This window comes from Camelus bactrianus, chromosome 21, assembly GCF_048773025.1.
Source record: "Camelus bactrianus isolate YW-2024 breed Bactrian camel chromosome 21, ASM4877302v1, whole genome shotgun sequence".
Lineage (NCBI taxonomy): Eukaryota > Metazoa > Chordata > Mammalia > Artiodactyla > Camelidae > Camelus > Camelus bactrianus.
In genome coordinates, this window is record NC_133559.1 from 29463170 (window position 1) to 29485980 (window position 22811).

General features: G+C 42.7%; 1 protein-coding gene across 3 annotated transcripts in view; it reads left to right on the top strand.

Moving 5' to 3' along the window:
• The window catches only part of C21H1orf21 (chromosome 21 C1orf21 homolog), a 206200-nt gene that overhangs the window by 157281 nt on the left and 26108 nt on the right, over positions 1-22811 (top strand). The gene's annotated exons all lie outside the window — the stretch shown is intronic.

Here is a 22811-nt window from a genome sequence, read left to right on the forward strand (position 1 = left end):
AATGGGACTTTACGTTTTAGATGACACCGCTGTGATTTGGACACAGCCACCCACTTGTGAAGTGGGGAATTCCAGTGGGACGCACACGCAGTTGTCCGGATAAACCCCTGTTTTTTAAATGAATTCAGGCATAGGTCTGTATACAGAATCTACCACATGTCCTGCTTTACCCACTTGGTTTTCAAAATGGTAAGAGCCAAGGGCCGCGGGCTGCAGTGCCCGGGGCCAGCTCTCCTCCCTCAGGTCTGGGACCTTCCAGCCAGTTCCCTGCCTCTGCCTTCCCTTCTCACTAATTCCTGAGCAGCCGTTGAAGTTGCTGTCCTCACCGCAGCCTTCTGTTTTCTCCTTCAGCTGCCTCTTCACATCTTCCCCCACGCTCGCTTTCACTTTCAACACGTGCGTCACGGAACGTGGCGTCTTTTATGTTTATCAGTGAATGACTTCTCTGGCCCTGGTTTGTGTGAGTGACAACAGCCGATTTCACTCGGGCTTTCCAAACGTTTGATCTTGGCAAGGTGACAAATTGTGCATTCTTTCTTATATTTCCTAGGGTAGTTGCTAGAATTTTTTTTTAACATCCATTTTATAGTTCCAGAGTCAAAATATATACAAACCATTAGGTTGTAGACAGAAGCATCTGGGAACCTCTAACTGAAAGGTCGGAGGTCAGGTACAACCACCTACTAGAGTGCAGGGATTTTTCTCTGGTTCCCCCAACACAGCATCCTTTGGCGGCCGACTTGGCACCTCTGGCGAGAGAAGATTCCCCGTCACCAGGCTGCCCCTCTGGTTGTTGGGCGTCTGGAGTCAGAGGCTTTGTGGGGGCTGAGGCCAGGTTCTTAAGCTCTGTTTCTTCGTGTGAAATGATGGCTATAATAACAATGATAACTTCCTAATAGAATTGTTGTGAGTGTTAAATCAGGTAATACACGTAAGACCTGTGGACGCAACGCTTGGAGAGAGCTAAGTGCGCGATCGCCGCCCCTGGCTGATGCTGCCTGCCTCTGCAGGGAAAACCGTGGGGTAGCCGAGGGGAGGGATGTGAGTCAGGCTGACGGGTTCGAGTCTGCCAGTACCTCGCCCTGTGAACATGCTCCACGTTTCCCGAGCTTGGATTTCCTTCTGTGTAGCGTGTGGATAAGGAGTCCCTGGCACATACTCGCTGTAGCAGGCAGGGAAATGCCAAGTGATGTAAAAAGGGTGAGCGGGAATTCACGTAAGTTGCCTGATACGGAGTAGACATGCCTTGAACAATCACGATCAGTCACATTTCCTGCCCAGTTGAAGGGGCCCCAAAAAGATGATGTTTGCTTTGCCTTAGGAGACAGTATAGCACTGCACCTGTCACACCAGTGCTTATCAGATACTGGATTATTTTACTCAAAGGAGAGTAAGAGATCAAATCGAAGGGCAGTTCATGTTTGGAGCTCCTAAGAACCAAAGAAAGGACACAAAAAATTTTTGCAAACCTAGAGGTGAAAATCCTTTTACACTGACCTACTAGACTATGTGAGATTCTCTGATGTGTATAAACTCAGATATTGTTGTAATTTTTCTCTTTGATGATAGCAAAACCGCACTGGTTCATGGGAGCCAAAAGAACAAGCAGATTAGAATCCTTTTAAGGAAATTCAGGCTTTTTCCTTTCAAGTATTAAAGTAAACCCTCTTCCTGGAGACTCTAGCTGAAAGCACCATTGTTAGGTGTCTGTTCTGCCGGTGAAGGAGCGCCTGGCTGGGGCAGCCGGCCTCTTCTCTGCCGTAAACTCCAGGCACCCCAGACCTGCATGTCTTGGCCCTGAGGGGGCCGGCTGTCCAGAATCCTCCAGTGTAACAGCTGTGCCCCCTGGCTCACCACCTCTGAAAGGAGCCAGTCCCTGGCAAAGATGCCCCTATAAAATTAATTCTTTGCTTTACCTTGAATGATCTTTGCTTGTAGATTAAAGAGATGGTGACTAATGGCAGCTTTTCAATTGCCTGTTCTAATGAACAGATGGGAATTATTTTTAATTAGTGCTTCAGTTGTCTATATGTGTAAACGACGCCCTCTGGTGTGCTTAAGGGCCTTTTGAAAACCGTTTATTTTCTTAATTTTGTTCAGCATTGCTGAAGCGCTCTTGTTTGCAATGCTATCTGTGTCCTCCATGAAAAATCTTTGAAGAAGAGATCATTTCCAGCCTTTGTGGAATAATCCAAGTTCAGTGGAGATCATCTTGACAAGAACATTTACCACATTTAGAACAAACTGGGGCAGTGGGTTTGCCTGGTCCAGGATGAGTCTGCCAGTGCAGAGCAAGAAGGCATTTCCATGTATTTCAGAGCTGGTTCCCTCACGCAACCCTCTGCGCCCCTCAAAGACGTGTGAGTGTGGCCCTCGGTTTCCTTGGCTGCCGGGACGGGGGGGTGCAGATCACTGGTAAAACTTGCCCAACCGCCTTGAGCGGGGCTATAGGCTGCTATCTGGCGAATGTTACCGGCACAATAGCATACGTTCAGTGACCATATGAAGTCAAAATTTGGCATTTTAGGATCAATAGATGTGATTAGTGATAAGACGTGATCTAACCAGATCGCTTGCCTTGGCCCCGATGTCACATCCAGAGTGTTTTCTCCCCTAAATCTTCGATACTGCTCCCTGAAAAGTAACTTTTGGTTCCCAAAGGCTGAAGTTGCCTATTGAATAGGTTTATTTTTTTTTTTTTTGGATGTTTTTAAATATGACACTTCGGGTATTTTCCTCCTAGCTTTTTTTTTTTTTTTAATCATCTAATAATCAGTTTTCATCCACTAAAAGGCTTTTAGAGTTTTCTTTTTTTAGTCTATATCCCAAAATACTGAAAAAGGACCTGTATTGTGTAGTATTTGCTGCTGAAGGCTATTTCCAAGCACAAACTAAATGCTTTTAGAAAACTAGTAAGTACCTGGAGTATCTCCCATGGGTTGTCTAGCAGGAAACACCATTTTGCCTCGGTGCTCTAAAAGCTGTCAGGTCTTCTGATCGTAAGCAATAATTATCTTGGACTTGAGAACCGAAAGGCAAAATATATATATTTGACTTAGTAATTTCTAAGAAGGTAAATAAATGGTTCTCTTAGCAAAATGGTGGCAGGCTGTTCACCTCCGCCTTTAAACCACAGTGATGGAGTAGTGACTCTTCCTGAGCTGTGGGGATGCTCCGGTAAACTTGGATCAACTCCGTAGGAACAGGCCCACATTTCTGTCTGTACAGTTTGTCAATCAGCAAGTGTTCATTGAGTTCCTTTTGCCTAGCACTGTCCTGGCAGCTGCATAAAATATCAGAGCAAGTCTTTTACTCCACGTGGGAGAAGCCATGTGTGAAGCCATGAGGGAATAATCAAGGCCACGTGGTTATCTTTTGGTAAATTGGGTACTCATTCGTCACAGGGTACCTTTCAGCGTACATGGATGATTCATCCTCATCTCCTTTTAAGCAACGAGTATGAAAGTCACAAATCTGTAAGCACTGGAGCTGATCAATCACTTTACTCATTCAAAAAATTTCAAACATCCATTACTAAAATTATTTTGTGTAGAGCTAGGCACCACTCTAGAATAAATAATGTTTTAGACCACTGTGGAGGGGACGGATTTCTATCTCTACAAATGCTTCATTTCGAATTGGGTGGCCTTTGTGGGTGGCTCTGCCTGTTGTTTGGCCTTTTATATGTTTAACTGCATCACATTTTTATTTTAGACCGAGTTCAGGTGGCTGAAATTGTATTAGCTCAGTGCAAGCACTGCTGTGCTTTCTAACCTTCCTAATCCTCTGTGTTTCCTGCATCATGATTTATTTAACAAGTATTCAGCTCATTTAGCTTAATTGTGGGGCAAGGGAGGTAGAACCAAGATTTCCTGATTGCTAATGTTTTGGTTCCACTGATTCGATTTTGTGCTTCCTTTAGCTCACGGATTCTATTAACTACTCCGAGACACAAGTCTTTACACCATCGATCATGCTCTAGAGACATTGCCACTTTCTTGGGGTTTCACACCTCCATTTCATTATCTTTTAATTGAGTTCTGGGACATGCAAGTGGAAAAGAAAATAATGGGTGATTAATGCTTCTGCATGAATAAGAAGTAACTGTACATAAATGAATGTAACTTATTTTTAAATTTCTTCTGCAGTGAAATACTGTGTTGGTTAGCAGTTACCAGACTGAGGTTAAACAGACTTTAATTAAAAATTACAAGCTCACTCTCGCCCATAGCACCACCACACACAAATCTAAGAATACCAAACGGACACAAACCCTAAAATTGTTCAACAGCACCCCCTAGCATACATAATTGTAGGCCGTCAGACGAGGAGGCAAATTCAAGCTGTCATTTCCTCTCTAAAAAGTGTATGTGTTTCCCATGCCTAGTTATATTGGCACATTCTTCACACTATTCTTGAATTGATATCTGAAGGCAACTACAAACAGGATACTGTAATCTAGTAGAATAATTTCTTGTGCAAATATTTTCCAAATAATTTTACTTTAACTGTGGCTGTCTTCTATTCATTGTCTTTGCTTTGGTTGGCTGGTTTAAAGAGATTTTTTTGTTTGTTTTCTTTCGGAGCAAGTCATCTAGGAAAGAGGAAAAACAGCTGAGGGAGGTTCCTAAAGTAAAGCATGGAAATCCACAAGGTGGACATAGTGTATTTAACTGTCTTTGGGAAATGTTAAGACCACAGCCTTGGAGCCAGGCTCTCTAGGCTTTGTGATCTTGGGCAGGCTTCTTAACCACACTGTGACTTGGTTTCCTCTTCTGTAAGATGGGTTAATAGGATGGTACCCGTCTCACGGGGCTGTCGCAGTTAGTCCCCACAAAACACTTTAGAGCGCTCTACGATGACCCATGGCCATTGTCATCATTAAACTGTGAATGCTTGGGTGTGGTCGTCACTGACAGCTTGGGCTCTGACCTCTGAAAGACCTGACTTCAAACCTTCTGAGAGCCTCTGGGCAAGTTGCTAAAACTCATTTCCTCACCTCTCCGTGGGAATGATGCAGACTACCGCACAGAGGTACAGGGTTAGACAGTGTGTTCACGGTGCCTGGATTTGACCAGGAAGAACATGGCTCTTACCTTGTGTTTCCTTCTGAAATACCAACAAGCTAACAGTTAAAGGCGATGCACAGTAACAATAATCCTCTCTGACTAAGAACAGAGAGGAGTCTCAGTGTTCTGTAAACTGGAAAGCAGAGGGAGCGGAAGCTGGCTTAGCAAACCCCAAAAAGCTGGATACACTGTACAATGAGCAAGTCTTGGGGAATTGAGATCCAGGCTTTCAAGGGGAAGTCTGCATTCTCAATGCCAGCGTCCCTGGTTGGCTTCCTGTATCCGGCTCCCAGAATGCTCGGCAAGGAGGTTTAGATTCTCCACAATGAGATGCAGTGCACCTTCTCTGGGACCCTTATCAGCCCACGTAGATAGATCCAAGTATGCTGCCCTTGACGGGTATCAGACTAAAAAGCCCTGTCCACCCCTGAAGCCCACAGTCCACGTGCCCAGCCTGTGTGCACGGAGCTGCTTTCCAAATGGCTGCCTAGGGCCCCATGCTAACTAGGACAGAGGGCCAAGGATCCCAGACCACGGCCCCCCGAGAGTGCATCGCAGTGGGGTGTCCATGAGATAAATCATTCAGTCGTGCTGCTCTGGCTTCTTAGGAATGCCTGTTTAGGTTCTAGGATCCATTCATTGCTTCCTTCCTAGCATGTTCCAAGCACATCCTGGATCTCTCCTCAGGCAGACCTCACATGTGGCTGGCACTCAGTAAATGTTCGCTGGTACTGTGACTCATTCAGCCATCACAGGACAAGCCAGTCACCTTCCACAAGTTTCGCCTACGTGCAGAATGAGAAGATGAGATTTGAACATTCAGCTGCTTTATAACTCTGGCACCTGGATTAAAGGACAGGTTTTTCATTCTGACACTAACAGTATGACCTTCATCAAGTCCTTTGATCTCTATGGACAGTAGTTACCACCGATATAAAAGGGACAGACTAGACCGTCCTTAGGGGTGGCTCCCTTGCTCTCAAACACCCCACAATATCAGGACAAAATGTGTTTCAGGACAGGTCTCAGGTTGACCTGGTTACTTTTTGGAAGTATAATAAAAGAATAAAAAGCTTTATTTAGTAGTAATAAGTAACTCTTCCATCATGAAAATAAATAATACCTAAGAATGATTAAATATCTGCCATATCCCAGATGCTTCTGCATTATCATACTTAATCTCATTTCACGGGATGCTGGTGCTTTATGAAACATTCTGTTATCCTCATTTTGCAGAGAAAGTAGTTGAGGCTCTGAGAACTTTCTACACGCAGAATTGACACACAGTAAGTGGCAGAGTCTGGTTTTTGAAGATCTGGCCATGTACAGGCCGTAGTTCTCTGGATCTCACCAAGTACCTCTTCTCTGAACTCTATTTGATGCTTCCCCAGTAAAATCATTCATTGTAGTTCCTTCCCAGCTGCTGTCAGTTTTTAGTTTGGCTTTATTGCTTTTCACTGAAAAATTATGTTTTTCTCCTATAAGGTTGATTGGTATTGGCGTCAGAAACAAAGTAAGACCTATAGGCCCCTCACAAAGTTACTTTGCTCTGAGTTCTCCAAGTCCAAGGGCATTTAAAAAGTTCTGCATGTGTAAAATTACATGTTGTTAAAATTCCTGCATATCTGAACTTTAATAGGATGTGTAGCTTTTCCCAGTGCAGCCAAACTGTTACCTAGTCCAAACTCATTCTGCCCACCACACAACAGGCCAGGAAATCAGGAGACAAGGTTGTTGGGGCAAGAAATAGTGACTTTATTCGGAAAGTTGGCAGACTGAGAAGATGGCAGACTGCTGTCTTGGAGAACCATCTTACTCAAGTCAGGATTCAGATTCCTTTTATACTAAAACGGGGAGTGTAGTTGGTTGTTGCAAACTGCTTGGTGTAGGAATCCTTTGTTCTTGCAGCTGTCCACGTGGGTCAGGTTATGGTGCTCCTGTAAAGCCTCCAGCAAAACAAATGTTATTTTCTATTCTGCAACTTGTTATCTTTATAGGAGTGCGAAAGTGCTAACATCCTTAAAGGTCAACGCCTTGAGAACAGGCTCTCCTGTACATTTCAGGCTAAAGGCAACATTCTTTTACAAAAGGTGGGGAGCTGGCAAGACTGAGCCTGGAAAACAGGGCACAGGGTTGAAGCCAAAGAAACAGATGGAGTCAGATCTGTTCTTCTCTGCTGCAAAACCTGCAGATGACGATTGTTCAGTGGATTATGTGACGTACCAATTGTCCTTTGAGCTTGCAGACTATATAAAGATACAAGGAAGTATTTTAACAGATCTTTACATAGAAATCTATTTTCTGTTTAATGTTGATTTTGGAGTGTATAAAAATAAGGAAAGAACAGAAAATAGATTTTTTGAAGCAAACAAGAAAATCTCTTATTAAAGATATACCAGAATATAAGCAGAGTTGTTTGTTTTGTTTTTAATTATCCTTCAGGAAAGTAATGCCACCTTGTATTTGAGTCACATGGTACAAGGCACTCTTGTTATTTTGAACACAGAGTTTCAGGGAGACATATGAGCGTAAAACACTTGACTTTATTAGTCAGTGGTCACTTTAGATGTTTTTAGAGATCTTCTGACAGAATCAGTTTTGTTTCTAAATGAGAAAAAAAAATCATTCTAATTTAGTCATTATCTCCATGTGTCATCGTAAACAACCTTTGAATAGTTACCTTGAAAGAATAGTTACCTTGAATGTGGAGCTCACCACGACTGAATGTTTGTTTGTGGCTTATAATTAAATTTCCAAAACAACAACATACAAAAATTCAAAATGCATTTTCTAGCAAACAAATTCAAAGTGAAAATGATATGCCTGGGAAACTTTAGAAGACTCAAAAAGTTAGTGACTGTGAAAACACTGATGTCAGATGCACTGAAAAGTTTAAATTGTTTTCTAAAATGTGAGTGTGGAAAAAGTATTAGTTCTAGATTAATATGACTTTTAAAAATCATGACTTTAAATATATTTTTGAGACTGAATTAATAAACTACATAAGGAGCCACCTGAAGATTCTAACCACATATGTAAAGGATGATAAATTTAAGCTTTCCAAGACACATTTCCAAGGACCTTTTATTTGGAAGAATGGCGATCACCTTATATTTAGGGCTGGATTGTTCATCAAAGCTCTTAAACATGTGTTTTAACATATTTTTCTCTCATTGCCAGTTACACTCTTTTTTTCCCCTTTTTCTTAGAAAAAGATTTCCCCCTGAACAAGAAAAGCACAAGGAAACAAGCAAACTGACTCTTAAGACTTACTTTCCTAGCAGGTCCTAAAAAATGAGCCGGGGGGAGGGTGTAGCTCAGTGGTAGACTGCATGTTCAGCATGCATGAGGTCCTGAGGTCAATCCCCAGTACCTCCATTCCTCCCCCACCCCAATCCCCCCAAAAAATCCCAAAACTGAAAAATGAGAAGAACGGAGAAAACAGACTGAACGTTCAGAAGCCGTTTTACTTAAGGCCGGCTTAGTACCCCAAGGCTTGTTGCATCATTAAAAACCCTGATCTGAAAGCCTCCTAATAAAAGCAGCTCAGAGAGGCAAGAAGTGACCGCAGGGGACGGAGAGCGCTGGTTCCCACCTCTTCTCCCCAGCTTGCTGGCAGGCTGCCAGAGGCGCCCAGCCCCGTCATGGCCCCCCATCAACAGGAAGCGCGCAGCTCGGATGTCTCACAGGAATGGACATCAGTTTGAGGGCAAAGACCACAAAGAGAGCTTTTCTGGAAAGCTTCGAAAAGACCGAGAAGCAGATAGATCGTCATGGTCTCACACCCCCTTTAAAGCATTAGAATGAAGGTATTTCTAGAAGCACATTTCTCCAAAAGGAGGGGTGGGGGGAAGATACACTTACTCTTTATTGCTCTAAGTACCATATTTCACGTTTAAAGAGCTTTTTCAACCCCAGTGCTAGCTGCAACCAGCCCGTCTTTTCCTAGCCCCAGGCGAAAAGTACATCAATAATGGAACAACACCGGGTTTGATTGCTGACTGTCAGGACTGGGTACAGAAATCTAGGGACCGAGTCCACATTGTAAAGTAATCATGCCATGGCAGAGCCAGTGCTTGTGTTAGCTAGACAGCCTGGAGGGCCCTTTTAAAACGACAACTTCCTCATTTACTGTGACATCTGGGGAAAGAGGTTACTGAAGGGTATAGGAGAGAAAAAACTACACTACGGGTTGGGAGCTAAATTTAGAATTAGCCAGGACTCATCATAGAATGAGGGAAGAAATAGCAAATGAAAAAAAGAAATCAGTTCTTTTCCACCAGTCAAAATCTTAAGACTCGAGTATGTGAAACCATTGAGTTTTTTTTTAATTTTTTTTAAACCATAATATATACAAGAGAGAATTCATATATTTTATAAATGTGTGTAGTTACAGAAAAAATGTTTTCGTACAAAGAATTTATAGGCAGAAGAATTAAAGATGTTGTGGTCGCTGTTGCTTCTCTTTCCCCAGCAAGCCCCCTGACTCTTGCTAAGGGACCCCAACCCCCTTCCCACAGTGGTTGGCACCTGGCATCCTTGTAACTAGGGCTGACGGGGAAGTCCCTCTTGCCTGTGGGGTCACAGAGTTGGATTAAGTCTGGGGTGACCATAGGGTCTTGGAAAATGAAACCAAGGTGACAAGCAAAGATCAGAGCCAGGGAGAGAGGGGACATTGCTTGACCACCTTTGGGCCTGAGGTCAGATCCACTTTTGTGAAGTAAGCCAGTAAATTCCAGGCCCTCAGACAGGTGTTCTCTCCATCTGCAGTGCCTCCCAGCCGTGCCTCCCAGCCATCCCTCCCTGACACAGGGGACCCGGCACATGTGAATGTTAGTTGGGCTCCACAAGGATAGACTATGTGCCATTGGTAAAGGATATCGTCTAAAAATAATTCCATTCTAATGTATCCATTCACAAAGACCACGTGTGCTCCTAACTTCTTCTGACTGTTCAGACCATCTAGATACAGACCCTGAAGCTTCAGTTTCATTCCCTTCAAGAAAAATGCACCACCGCCCAGCCCGTTTCTGCATTAATAGCCATGTCAACTTCCCTTTGCCTGCCCAGAAAGATGCCTTTACGTGGAATGTCAGTGCATCCATTATGTAGCAAGGAAGAGAAAGCACGTGTTTGGATCCATTTCAATCAGGAACCCTACGCCGCCTTTATTTCCCATTTAGTGACCTCCATTTCCTGGGTCAGCTTAAGCCAGAAATCTGGTTGTCACCTTTCACTGTACTTTTCCTCATGCATCTCCTGTATACCTTCAACTGACTTCAAATCCTTTTCTTTCTTATATTATCATTTAGCATTTGGAGTTTTTTTCCTGTTTTTTGCAGTTGCTCACAGAGGATAGGGATCTCTTCTGTCTTTTCTTGTTGTTTCCCTCAGAGCCTGCCCAGCACGACTCCCAGCACGCAGTGGACACTCAGTCTTTCCTGGGTAACTCTCAAACCTGTTCCCTTGTCTGAAATTCCCAGAGCAATGAGCTGTCTTATCAATACAAGCCATCGTCTGTTATGCACTTCCTGCCTAACAGGCAACCCAGGGAAGTAGGGGCAACTTTCATCCCCATTTCACAGCTGAGGAGACTGAAGCACAGAGGTTACATAATCTGCTCAAGGCCACACAGGTGGGAAGTGGAGAGGCAGTCTGACTCCAGAAGCCATACTCTTGTTATCTGCTGTCGCATCTTGTCTAAGTTAGCTTCACAGAGAATCTCTTCTGCTTTACTGGCACGGCTTCCTCACCAGCTCTCTGATCCCATCTCTTTTTTTTTTTTTTTATTGGAGTATAATTGATTTACAATGTTACATTAGTTTCAAGTGTATGACATAGTGACTCAATACTTTTATAGATTATCCTCCATGTAAAGCTCTCATAAGATACTGGCTGTATTCCCTATGTTGCATATTACATCCTTATGTCTTGTTTATTGTATGCCTAGTACTTTGTGTCTCTTAATCCCCTTCCCCTATTTTGCCCTTCTCCCTACCCCCAGCCCTCTCTGATTATATCTTTGAAACACAATTCTGACAAGACAGAAGCTCCATAAATTCCTTCAGTAGTTTCACCTTGTTTCAAAGGAAAATCTAAATGCCCAACGTGAGCCCTTCATGGCCCCGCCCCTGCCCACCTCACCGCTTTATCTTTCACACCCCCTTCTGGCACCCCGTGCTCCCTCTGGCTCCGTATGTCTTTCCATACATGCCTGGTTCTCTTCTTCCCCTGCCAGGTATACATTCTTCCCTCTTCAAGACCCAGTCCTGCCTTTCCTTCTCCAGGAAGCTTCCCTGATCTCCTCTGGGTTGTGTCATTTCAAGTGGTTTATGTTTTTTAAACACCTCTTTACTTTCTTATGTTTTAGTGGGTGAGGATCATACCTTTGATTCCTTAGCACAGTCTGGCCCATGAGTACCATTAAATAGTGATTTGGTGAAGAATGGGCCATTGGCTTTCTCTACTATAGTTTTCCATGAATACTTTTTAATGCATACTTCTGTCCCTATATGATTTTTCATTGTGAGCCATGGACCTGAGTTTGGCCTGAGATGACTGAGTCTTATATGTGAGATAGGCTGGATAATGATCTCCCTCCCCACCTCCCAAGTGGTCCGTATCCTAATTCCTAGAACTTGTAAATATGTTCCTTTACGTGCGAAAGTGGACTTTGATTAAATTAAAGATCTTGACATGGAGATATTATCCTGGATTATCACAAACATCCCTGTAAGCAGGATACGAGAGGATAAGAATTAGAACAAGAAGATACAAGGTTGGAAGCAGAGGTCAGAGAGGAGACATGCTAAGCTGCTGACCTTGAAAACGGATAAAGGAGCCACGAGTCAAGGTAAGCAGCCTCTAGAAGCTGGAAAGCAAATTCTTTCCTAGAGCCTCCCAAAGGAAGACAGACCTGAAGACCAATTTTGGACTTGTGACCTCCAAATTTGTGTTTTCAGCTAGAAGTCTGTGATAGTTTGGTAAGCATCAGTGGGAAGCCAGTACAGATTTTGGCACTGTGAAATACGGTAATGCTGTTATAGATACCTAAAAGTGTGGACGTGACTTTCAAAGTGGGAAGTAGGCAGAGACTAGAAGAATTTTGAAGAGCGTAACAGAAAAAGCCTAGATTGCCGTGAACCACTAGTAGAAGGGTAGATTTTAAAGACTCTGCTGCTGAGGGTTCAGAAGAAAGTGAAGAGCGTGGTAAAGAAAACCTTTATCATCTTAAAGAGTGTAAGTCGTCATAAGCAAGACTGTTGGTAGAAACATGGGCGTGAAAGGCATTGCTGGTGAGGGTTCAGAAGGAAACGAGACACCTGTTATTTGAAAATGGAGAAAAGGGGACCGCTGTTACACGGTAGCAGAAAGCTTAGCTGAACTGTGTTCTACAGCAATGTGGAAAGGAGAATTTGGAGACAGTGAACTTGATTATTTAGCCCAGAAGGTTTCCAAGCAGAGTGCTGAAGTCACAGCCTAGTTTCTTCTTGCTGCTTCTAGGAAAATGCAAGAGGAAAGAGATAAATTGAAAGAAGAGCTATTTCTTGATCCAAAGGGAACCGGGGCTTGATGACTTGAGAAATTCTCAGCCTATCCACATTGCAAAAGACACTAAAATTAAGAAATTTACCATCAGGAAAGCGTGCTCTGAAAAAAAGCCAAGCGTGTGGTTGAACAATGTTTTGCTAGTTCCTGGGAAGGATTAAAAAGTCAGAGCATTTGATCACATACATGGCTCTTTGAATAGATTAGGCCTGTGATTCAGGTGTGTATTTCCTCAGTCATCTCAGCAGAGCCAGGAACAGAGATGGGGTTATCCAGGAAGGATTTGTGGAGGCCCTTCCTGTGTTACAGAGCGAATACCTGTGACATACACAGGAGACCCCTGAGGTCCTCAAGGATGTTATACTAACAGAAACACTGCTACTTTGAACTGAAAGGAACAGAGAGAGGGTGAAATGAAAAGAAGGTTGTTACCGAGTCCAAACTTGTTCTGCTCGCCGCACGACAGGCCAATAAATCAGGAGACGAGGTGCTGGGGCAAGGAATAGTGACTTGATTCAGAAAGCCGGCAGACTGAGAGGACGGCCGACTAATGTCTTGGAGAACCATCCTGCTCCTGTCAGAATACAGGCTCCTTTTATACAAAGAAACAGGGGAGGTGATATGGTTGGTTGTTACAAACTTCTTGCTGCAGAAATTCTTTGTTCTTGCAGCCGTCCATGTGGGTCAGGCCGTGGTGTCCCTGTAAACCTCCAACAAAACAAAGGTTATTCTCTGTTTTACAACTTGCCATCGCCGCATAAGTGCAGAAGTGCTGACATCCTTAAAGGTCAGTGCCCTGAGAATGGGCTCTCCTGTCTATTTCAGGCTAAAGGCAACATTGTTTCCCAAAAGGTGCAGAGCTGGCAAGACTGAGTCTAGAAAGCAGGGCACAGTGGTCAAAACTTAAGGAACAGATCCAGTCTGGAGTCAGATCTGTTCTCCTCTGTTACAGTTGTTGCCTTCCCAAAATTTTATAATCAGGAAACAATGTGATGAAACAATTCAGCTGTAAATGTGTGCTGCCCTACAAGGAAGGAGCTACAGGCCCAGAGGGCAGTCTTAAGCCACAGGGGATTATTCCCAGGCCTCGAAACCTAGTGGAGTTTGCACAGTTGGGTTTTGAAATTGCTTGGTGTCGCTGGCTCTTTCTTCCCTTCCATTTTCTCCCTTTTTTATGGGGAGAACAGCCTGTAGCTGCTGTTTCATGTCTGTCCCACCAGGTTATTTTGTGAGCAGATAACTTGTTCTTAGTTCTGAGGTGGGAAGCCCCATGAAAAGACTGGCAGGACCCCCCAGGCAGGGCCACTACTTCCCTGCTGGTGCCATCCGGTTCCCTGGCCCAGCAGCATTATCTTGCTTTTGTGCTTCTGTAAAATGGCTTGCTTCTAGGAGGATGAAACTTACCCCTAAGATTCTGTTGGTTCCCAAAGATCACTCCTGATCGGTCCATTCCTAACACCTCATTTGCATAAAGCTCACTCCTGATTGGTCCATTTCTTACACCCACTCTGCATATGATATTGCAAAATGTTGCAAAGTCTTGACTGGTAGCCTATAAAAAAGCCTGTGTAAACCTACAAACGGGGTCCAGAGATTGGAGTGTTAACTCCTCTGGGCCTGCCGGCGCAAGTTCTCCAACCCTCCAGTGTCACTTGGTGTCTCACCAGGATCCAGGTTGCTGTAACACTCTGCTGTAACATTTCCACAGGTTCACAGATGCAGAGGAATTCTGCCCTAGGATAGATTATACCAAGAGCCTCATCCATGTGTAATTTAGATCATTTAGGTAATTAGGTAATGAAACTTTTAAGCTGATTAGATTTAAATAAGATGAGACTTGAGATGATACTGTAATGGGTTGAGACTTACATACCTTGGGATGGAGTGAACTTACTTTGCATGTGAGTTGGGTATGAATCTTCGGGGGCCGGGGGGAACTCTGTGATAGGCTGACTAATACCTCCCTACAGAGATGTCTGCATCTTAATCCATGGAACCTGTAAATAAGTTACTTTCATGGGGAAAGGGATTAAATTAAGAATCTTAACGTGGAGAGATTATCTTAAATTATTTGAGTGGGCCCAATATGATCACAAGGGTCCTTATAACAAGGAGGCAGGAGAATCAGAAAAAGAGGGTGTAAGAACAGAAGCCAAAGTCAGAAGATGCTGTACTGCTGTTTTGAGGATGAAGAAGGGACCATGAGCCACGGAATGTAGGTGATGTCTAGAAGCTGGAAAAGGAAAAGAAGTAAGTTCTCTCCTAGAGCCTCAGAAGGAAGGCAGCCCTGTGAACCGTTTTTAGACTCTTGACCTCCAGAGAAGTATAAGATAAAAATTTGTGTTGTTTTAAGCCACTTGATTTGTGTTCATTTGCCAGAGGAGCAATAGGAAATTAATAACAGCAGCTTTTCTGGACGCTGACAAATTTGGAATTAAAGAGAGTTGTGGGTTTGCCCAGCTAGATCAGGAAGGCTGGAGTCTGAATTTTGGCTGGCTTATACAGCACAGTGAATGTGAGAAGAAAGATCACGCCTGTAAAAAAAAACTGGATCATTTAACTTTTTGTTTTTAGCTTTGGCATTTACAGTTTCTCAACTTAGCCAGGAAAACCTGTCAAGATTTTAGTTCATCACAGGAAAAGTTTAGCAATTCTGCACAAGTGGTGGCTTTTTATTTGCTAAAATATTAAGGGCATGATGGATGATACATTTCTTTGTTCTAATATTTTTTGTTAACTTTGATCACATATACTTTGATTTTTCTGCCTCTATTTTTACTCATCAGAAAAATCTAGCATAAAGCAAGTTTATTTTGGTCTAGTCAGCTCTTAACTGCAATCTTTTAAGGACCATAGTCCATTGATAGGTGAATTCCTGAAATCTTTTATCTCTTTTATTATGAATCACAGTGATTATGATTTGAATTCCTTTGTGTTTTGTTTTATTTGATGATTGGAAAGGAGATGTGAGAAATGGAAAAATCAGAGGCAGGTGGATGTGGGTGCCAGTGCAGTTTTCTGGATGGGGAATAAAACCACAGAGTTTTGCCTCTATTCTGTGTTAGAGACGACATTTAACCTAATTTACTAGTGCCAGCTAACCAGCTGTCAACTTCGTTTTGAACTCTGAGGTCTGGCATCTGGGCCTGTTTAAACTGTCACTAAGTGTTTTCCACGTTCAGTACAAATAAGATACTTGACGCATTTACATTGTTCAGAGAGAAAGGTCATAAATATGAATGTTAGGTAGTTCTTCAAGAAAACATACTTCTTTTAAAACTCAGCATGATGGTAGTCACTGGGGCTATTTATAAACACCCCAGTTCCTCCAAGCACAACGCAGGCTTGTGCTTTCTCCTTCTCCAGTCTTGAATTTAGGCATGGTCCTGTGACACACTGGGGCCAAGGGTGAGCATTTAACCCTCGCTCAGCTCTGTTCTTCCCTCCCCCACCATGGGGATTATGAGAACACACGCTGACACAGGGCCTCCGCTGGCCTGGGTCCCTGAGCAATTAGGATGGGCAGAGCCCTCCTGCCAGCCCGCACTGCACACGTAGCAGGTGTAAGACATGAGCTGGTATATTATTAAACTACTGATATCGGGGGTTGTTTTTCACTGCAGCATAACCTCCCCAGTGCTGACTGATACAAGCATCTTGGCCAGACATGGAATATAGTTCTTCCAAATTAGAAAAACCTGGAGACACAAAATCTTGTTGGAAACATCCTTAACTTATAATTCCAAGTGTGATTTATAACAACATCATAGCTTGTTTCTTTTAACTTTTGACATAGTGACTTCGTGAGTTGGTTCTAGGTTTTTTAGTAAACAATTCTAAATCTGTTCTGAGCAATTTCTTACCACTCTGTTTACTTTTGAAAGATTATTTTAAATGTTTCCAATCTACCTTAAGAAGCAACTGTGTGAAAAATACTAGGTGCTTTAAAACTGACTTACTTTATATAAAATGAGGAACATGGTTGTGTTTCAATTTATAGAAAAAGAATTTCCATAAAGCTGAGACTTTCCATGACAATTTCATGACAACTACATAATTCTAACAAAATACTAATAATTCCAATGATCTCCATAGATAGGTCATCATGATGAAGGTGTTGCCCTCACGTAACTATGACCCTGTTGGGCCCAAGTTGACAGTTGCTTTGGGTAGCTTGGGCCTTGCCATTTGCTAACGTCCAGAAATCTTGGTGGAGTAAACGTGGATCAGCTAATCAGCATCCTTTAGAAGACAGGAGATGAAATTCCTTTATATTTGAAGGAGGCAGTGTCCTAGCTCATGTTAACACCGCTTATCACACACAAGACATCACATGTGTTTTCAGAGAGTACATCTTATGGAATAATCCCCCAAAGCTGGAATGATTGCTCATTGTTTGTTTTATAGTGGAACATGTTCCTATTTTTAAAATGTGTATGTACCTCCCTCCCCCACCACACACAAAGTTCTCCTGATTCTAGTTAAAATATCTTACCTTTTCTAGTTTTCAGGTCCTTTCTGCAATGCAGTGGTTCAGAGGTACACACAGGGTCTGTGTATCGAGGGAAACCCTTTGAGAGTTCACACTTAGTGCTTTTGTGTCTCTTCCTCTGTGTGGGTCCCTCATGAGCAGTCCCAGGAGCTGTTACTCCAACCCCCACTATTTTTCTCTGGGCCTCCAGCTTCCCGAATCCATCTGGCCCCTGGGATTTCTTTATAAGATAGAACTTCCTGCTTCTGGGCCCCCCAGAAAAGGAGATAAAATCCCTCCTCACATTTCCAGCCCAGATCAACTCAGGGGACCCCCCCCCCAGGACCGCAGCTGCCGGAGTCCTCTCACACGCCCTGGGACACACAGTCACAGAAGTGACAGGAGGAAAAGAAGCTGCTCCCGTCGCCTGCACGGAGGGCGCTTCCTGTCAGCTCCCCGCAGGCAGTGAGGTGCTTCCTTTAGAATTAAGGAGCCGAAGCTGGAGAGAATTTCCTAAAGCAGCTGCCAGTTTCTCTCGGTACTCTGACTTTCCCTTTGGGAGATGCCCACCAGGGGCTGGGAGCAGCAGGATAAATATAGCCAGTTTGACTGTCTCTAACGTGAGGAAATCTAAGAAGAGAATGATAAGTTTACTCTACACTCTGACAAGTATGTTCTCGTCGTAAAGAAATAAAATTATTTCAAGCAAAAGAGAAATTGTTTGATTTGCTGTTTAAATAAACCTGTCACTACCTGCCATTCGTTTGCAAACATGTGTGAGAAATGGATTTTTTTTTTCCCAGCATCAGTTGAAAGCCCTGAGTCTAAACTGTCCAAGAGGTCGCTGTTCTGGGAGCCCTCTCTTTATTGACCCCGGAGGCAGCTCTGCAGACCCCCAGGGCTCATTTTGAAAGCAGCTCTGTGGAAGGCCAGGAGGGGGGATTCTAAGCCCAAAGGTGTCTTTTCTCCAAACTAGGAGTCCTCAAACCTTTTTGAGCTGAGTCACCTAGGACTCTTGTTTAAAATGCAGGTTCCTGGGCTTGATTGCAGAGACTTGCCCGCAGGTGTTGAGCAGGGCCTGGGAATCTGAATTTCAACAAACATCCTAGATGACGGTGATGCCAGTGTGAATGGATCATCAGAACACACAGCGCTGCAAACTGCCTGCTGAGGGCCCTTTGAATGGCTTCATCTGAATCCCGCTTGGTCCCAGTTTATTTTAGGTACTTAGTTTATGAGTGTCAAATGCCATCAAACAGTTTTTTCTTGCCAAGGGAAATAATATCTTAGTTACTTTTTCCGTCATCTCCCAATTTAATTCTCTGTGCCTATTCCAGGACTCTGCAGCCAGCTCTCAGTCCACTCTTTTGTGTCTGTTCCATCAGAGGCTCCCATCAGCCCTTCTTGGTTTTGTTTGCTTATTTCTTTTTTTAAAGGCAGATCTCTTTAAACTTCTTCTTCCCCAACAAACAAACCCAAAGTAGAAGTTAAATGGTATTTATAAGCAAATATAAAACTGATGTCTTGATACAAATACAGCTAACCAGTAAACAAATAAATGCTCCTATGTAGCAAGATGCTACGTGTTCTGATAGCTTCAAAGAAATATAAAAACAAATCTAAATAAGTCACATATATAAAATAAATAAAACCCACAATGAGACATCCGCTTGAATGACCATAATCGAAAAGATAATACCGAGTGTTGGCGAGGAGGTAGACAGACTGGAACCATCACGCACTGCTGGTGAGAATGTAAGATGGTACAGCCTCTTTGGAAAAACAGTTTGGTGGTACCTTAAATAATCAAATCTAAACTTACCATATAATCAAGCAGTTCCACACCTTGGAATCTACCCCAGAGAAATGAAAATATACGTCCACACAAAGACTTGTGTATGAATGTTCATGGCAGCATTATTCGTAATAGCCACATACTGGAAATAATCCATATGTTCATCAGTTTATGCATGGGTAAACAAAATACAGGATATCCGTACACTGGAATATTATTTAGCAATTAAAATAAATGAAATACTGAAATATGCTGCAGTATAGATGAACCTCAGAGACATCATGCTAAGTGAAAAATGCCAGATGTAAAACACTAATATATTGTTTGATTCTGTTTGTATGAATCTAGACAAAGCAAGTTTGTAGAGACAGAAAGCAGATCTGTGGTTGCCAGGGAGCATATATAGATGACAGCAAATGGGTATGATGAAACTTTGGGGACTGATGGAGCTGCTCTAAAGCTGGATTGTGGTGATAACTGCACAGCTGTATACTTTTACTGTAATCACGTCATCACACATTTATAATGGAATTTTTTTTATTTAGTTATAGTCAGTTTACAATGTGTCAATTTCTGGTGTACAGCACAATTTTTCAGTCATACATGAATATACATATATTCATTTTCATATTCTTTTTCACATGAGCTACTACAAGATCTTGAATATATTTCCCTGTGCTACACAGTATGAACTTGTTTATCTATTCTAAATATATACTTGTTAGTATCTACCAATCTTGAACTCCCTGTCTGTCCCTTCCCACCCCCCTCCCCCTGGCACCCACAAGTTTGTATTCTATGTTTGTGAGTCTATTTCTGTTTTATATTTAAGTTCATTTGTCTTCTTCTCTCTCTCTCTCTTTTTTTTTTTTTTTTTTTTTTTAGATACATATGAGTGATACATCATACGATATTTTTCTTTCTCTTTCTGGCTTACTTCACTTAGAATGACATTCTCCAGGGACATCCATATTACTGCAAATGGCATTATGTTGTCATTTTTATGGTTGAATAGTATTCCACTGTATAAATATACCACAACTTCTTTATCCAGTCATCTGTTGATGGACATTTCGGCTGTTTCCATGTCTTGGCTATTGTAAATAGTGCTGCTGTGAACATTGGGGTGCAGGTGTCTTTTTGAAGTAGGGTTCCTTCTGGATATATGCCCAGCAGTGGGATTGCTGGGTCATAGGGTAAGTCTATTCCTAGTCTTTTGAGGAATCTCCATACTGTTTTCCTCAATGGCTTCACCAAACTGCATTCCCACCAGCAGTGTAGAAGGGTTCCATTTTCTCCACAGCCTCTCTAGCATTTATCATTTGTGGACTTTTGAATGATGGCCATTCTGACTGGTGTGAGGTGATACCTCATTGTAGTTTTGATTTGCATTTCTCTGATAATTAGTGATACTGAGCATTCTTCTACGTTTCTGTTGGTCATTCGTATGTCTTCATTATAATAGGGGAATCTTATGGAATATAGATTTTACCTCTTTAAGATAGTTAAATATTTTTTCTGAAATAAGGCACATACCTCAATTAAACAATTAATAGTTCTTTTCTATGCAAGAGAAATAGAAAGGCATATAGTTAAAGTGTGGCCCGCAGACCCTTGGAGGTTCCTGAGACATTCTTAGGGAGTCCTCAAGGTCATTTTCCTAATAATACAGAAGCTATTTGCTTTTTTCACTCTGTTGACATTTGCACTGATGGAGCAAAAGCAATGGTGGATAAAACTGCCGGTGACATGGCACAGATCCAGGCAGTGGCATCACCTCTGGTTAGTAGTCGTCGTGATCACCACCACCAGGCACTCGCAGGGGAAGAATACATTCCGTTTTCATTTTGAAATTTTGAAAAACTTGTAACTACCACCGAAAGTTTCATAGCATTTGTCATGACTTTTCTGATGAGGTTGATGGTGATTTTAACAAATGTGTTTTTTTTTCCATATTGTATAATAAAATGTATCAAAATTTGGAGAATAGAGATGAGGGTTCTTGATACTAAAATGTGTGAGGGCTGCTGGCCTAGTGGCTAATAACGGACTCGGGCCATTCTGCATGGGTTTAGATCCCAACGCCGTTACTTACTACTTGCAGGGTCTCAGTAAGTGCTTCACCTCTCTGTGCCTTCCGATTCCTCATCTATAAAATGGGGATAATAACGGTGTCTATCTCAGAGCGGTATGTGGGCATAAATATGAGTTAATATATGTAAATATTTGTGAACATTAAAATGAGTTAGTATATGCAAATCACTTAGTCTTTTTTTTTTAATGGAGGTACTGGGGGTTGAACTCAGGACCCGTGCATGCGAAGCGTGTGCTACCGCTGAGCTCCACCCTCCTCCACAAATCACTTACAGTACCTCACTTACAGTAAGCGCTCAGTTGTTACCGATCTTGCTGAGTGGTAATTTGGAAAATGAATACATTATGAATACATAATGGGTAGAAAGCTGTATGTAATTATATGTGTTCGCACCTGGGTAATCTGCAGCTGCTCTCTCCCCCGACCTTGCCTCTGCCTCGCCTTTGGTCCCCTCACTGCCCCTCACTTCGCAGCAGTGCACGTCTGCGCCCCGTGTCCTGAAGTGTCCTCCTATCTCCTGAATCTCTCTTTTGGGGGAGGTTTTTTTTTTTAGCAACCACACTATGTATTTTTGAGGAGGATATGGTGAGATGATATAATGATGAAGGGTACAGTTTAATAAGTTGAATAGAAACAATGTAATTGTCATTGGTATATTTAGAAGTAGAAGCCTCTTTCCTGCCTCAGCAACATTTACAATTGTGATGCATCCTTTAAGTTCAAAGAGTTTAGGAAATTATGTGAATAGAAAAAAAGCGTAAGACTCTGTCATATCCAGTACATCCATTTTCAATGCCTAATCCAAGGGGGACATAAAGTTTAAGGGAGAAAATGACTCATGTGGAGGGAACCTAGATCTTCAGTCCTGCAGAGAGACTGCGGTTGAACTGTTTTTATCTCAAAGTGTTAAAAAAAAAAAAGGTGGTTATTTGCTGACATCATTCATTTGTTCTATCATCATTAAGCACCTCCCGTGAATTGCCAGGCCCCGAGCCAGGCACGGCGGCCCCGGCCGTAAAGAAGGAACCAGGGTCCTGCCCGCCTGGAGTCAGTGCGTTAAAAGTTTTCTGATTGTTCTCCCACTTCTTTGTGAAAAAGATAAGGTAGTTCATCTGCTGCTCCCTGACTACATCAGCAGAGGGGACAGTATCTATTTTATACTTTTAAAATATTCATGTTTAAGTAAGTTTAGCGGGAGGTAAAGAAGGCAGTAAGCTAGACGGCTAGAGAACTATAGTGACTGATTCTTCTTCGAGAAGGTCGCAAACAAAATTACCCTGTTTTGGGGGACTGACGTTGTACAGACACGCTCACGTTTGAGGGTGAATAGCCAGCAGCCAGAGCATGGGAGTCAGTGCAGCTTCACGCTGACTTACGTGGCATCTGCTGTCCTGGGAGCGGTAGGGGCGCTTGAAAGAGATCACTCCGGGCCCGCTGTTCTGTGCAGCATCTCGCGTCCCTCTGCCTGCGGTGAGAAGGGTGGGCCGGCCCGCAGGAGTTTGATTCCTTGCCCTCGCCCAGGTCTTTAATTATGGCCACATCTCGGGTTCCTGGAGTGTCTACAGTCACCTGTTAAGTAAGTTTAGAATAGTCTTTCCTTTCATTTTGGGGAAGTGTGTTTAGAAAGCAAATTAAGAAGCACCCTGAATAATTTTTAAAGATAATGTTGTAAAACTACAGAGCAGTTGTAGCATTGAGACAGCGTGTTTACTGATACACTTGCATTTTAAAATTTAAGAGTATTTCTTTCCCATGTGGCTAGTTTACTGGGAACAAGAAATCAGATCGGGCTAAAAGCCAAAGAAGTGGCTTCTGGAATACAGACTAGTACTG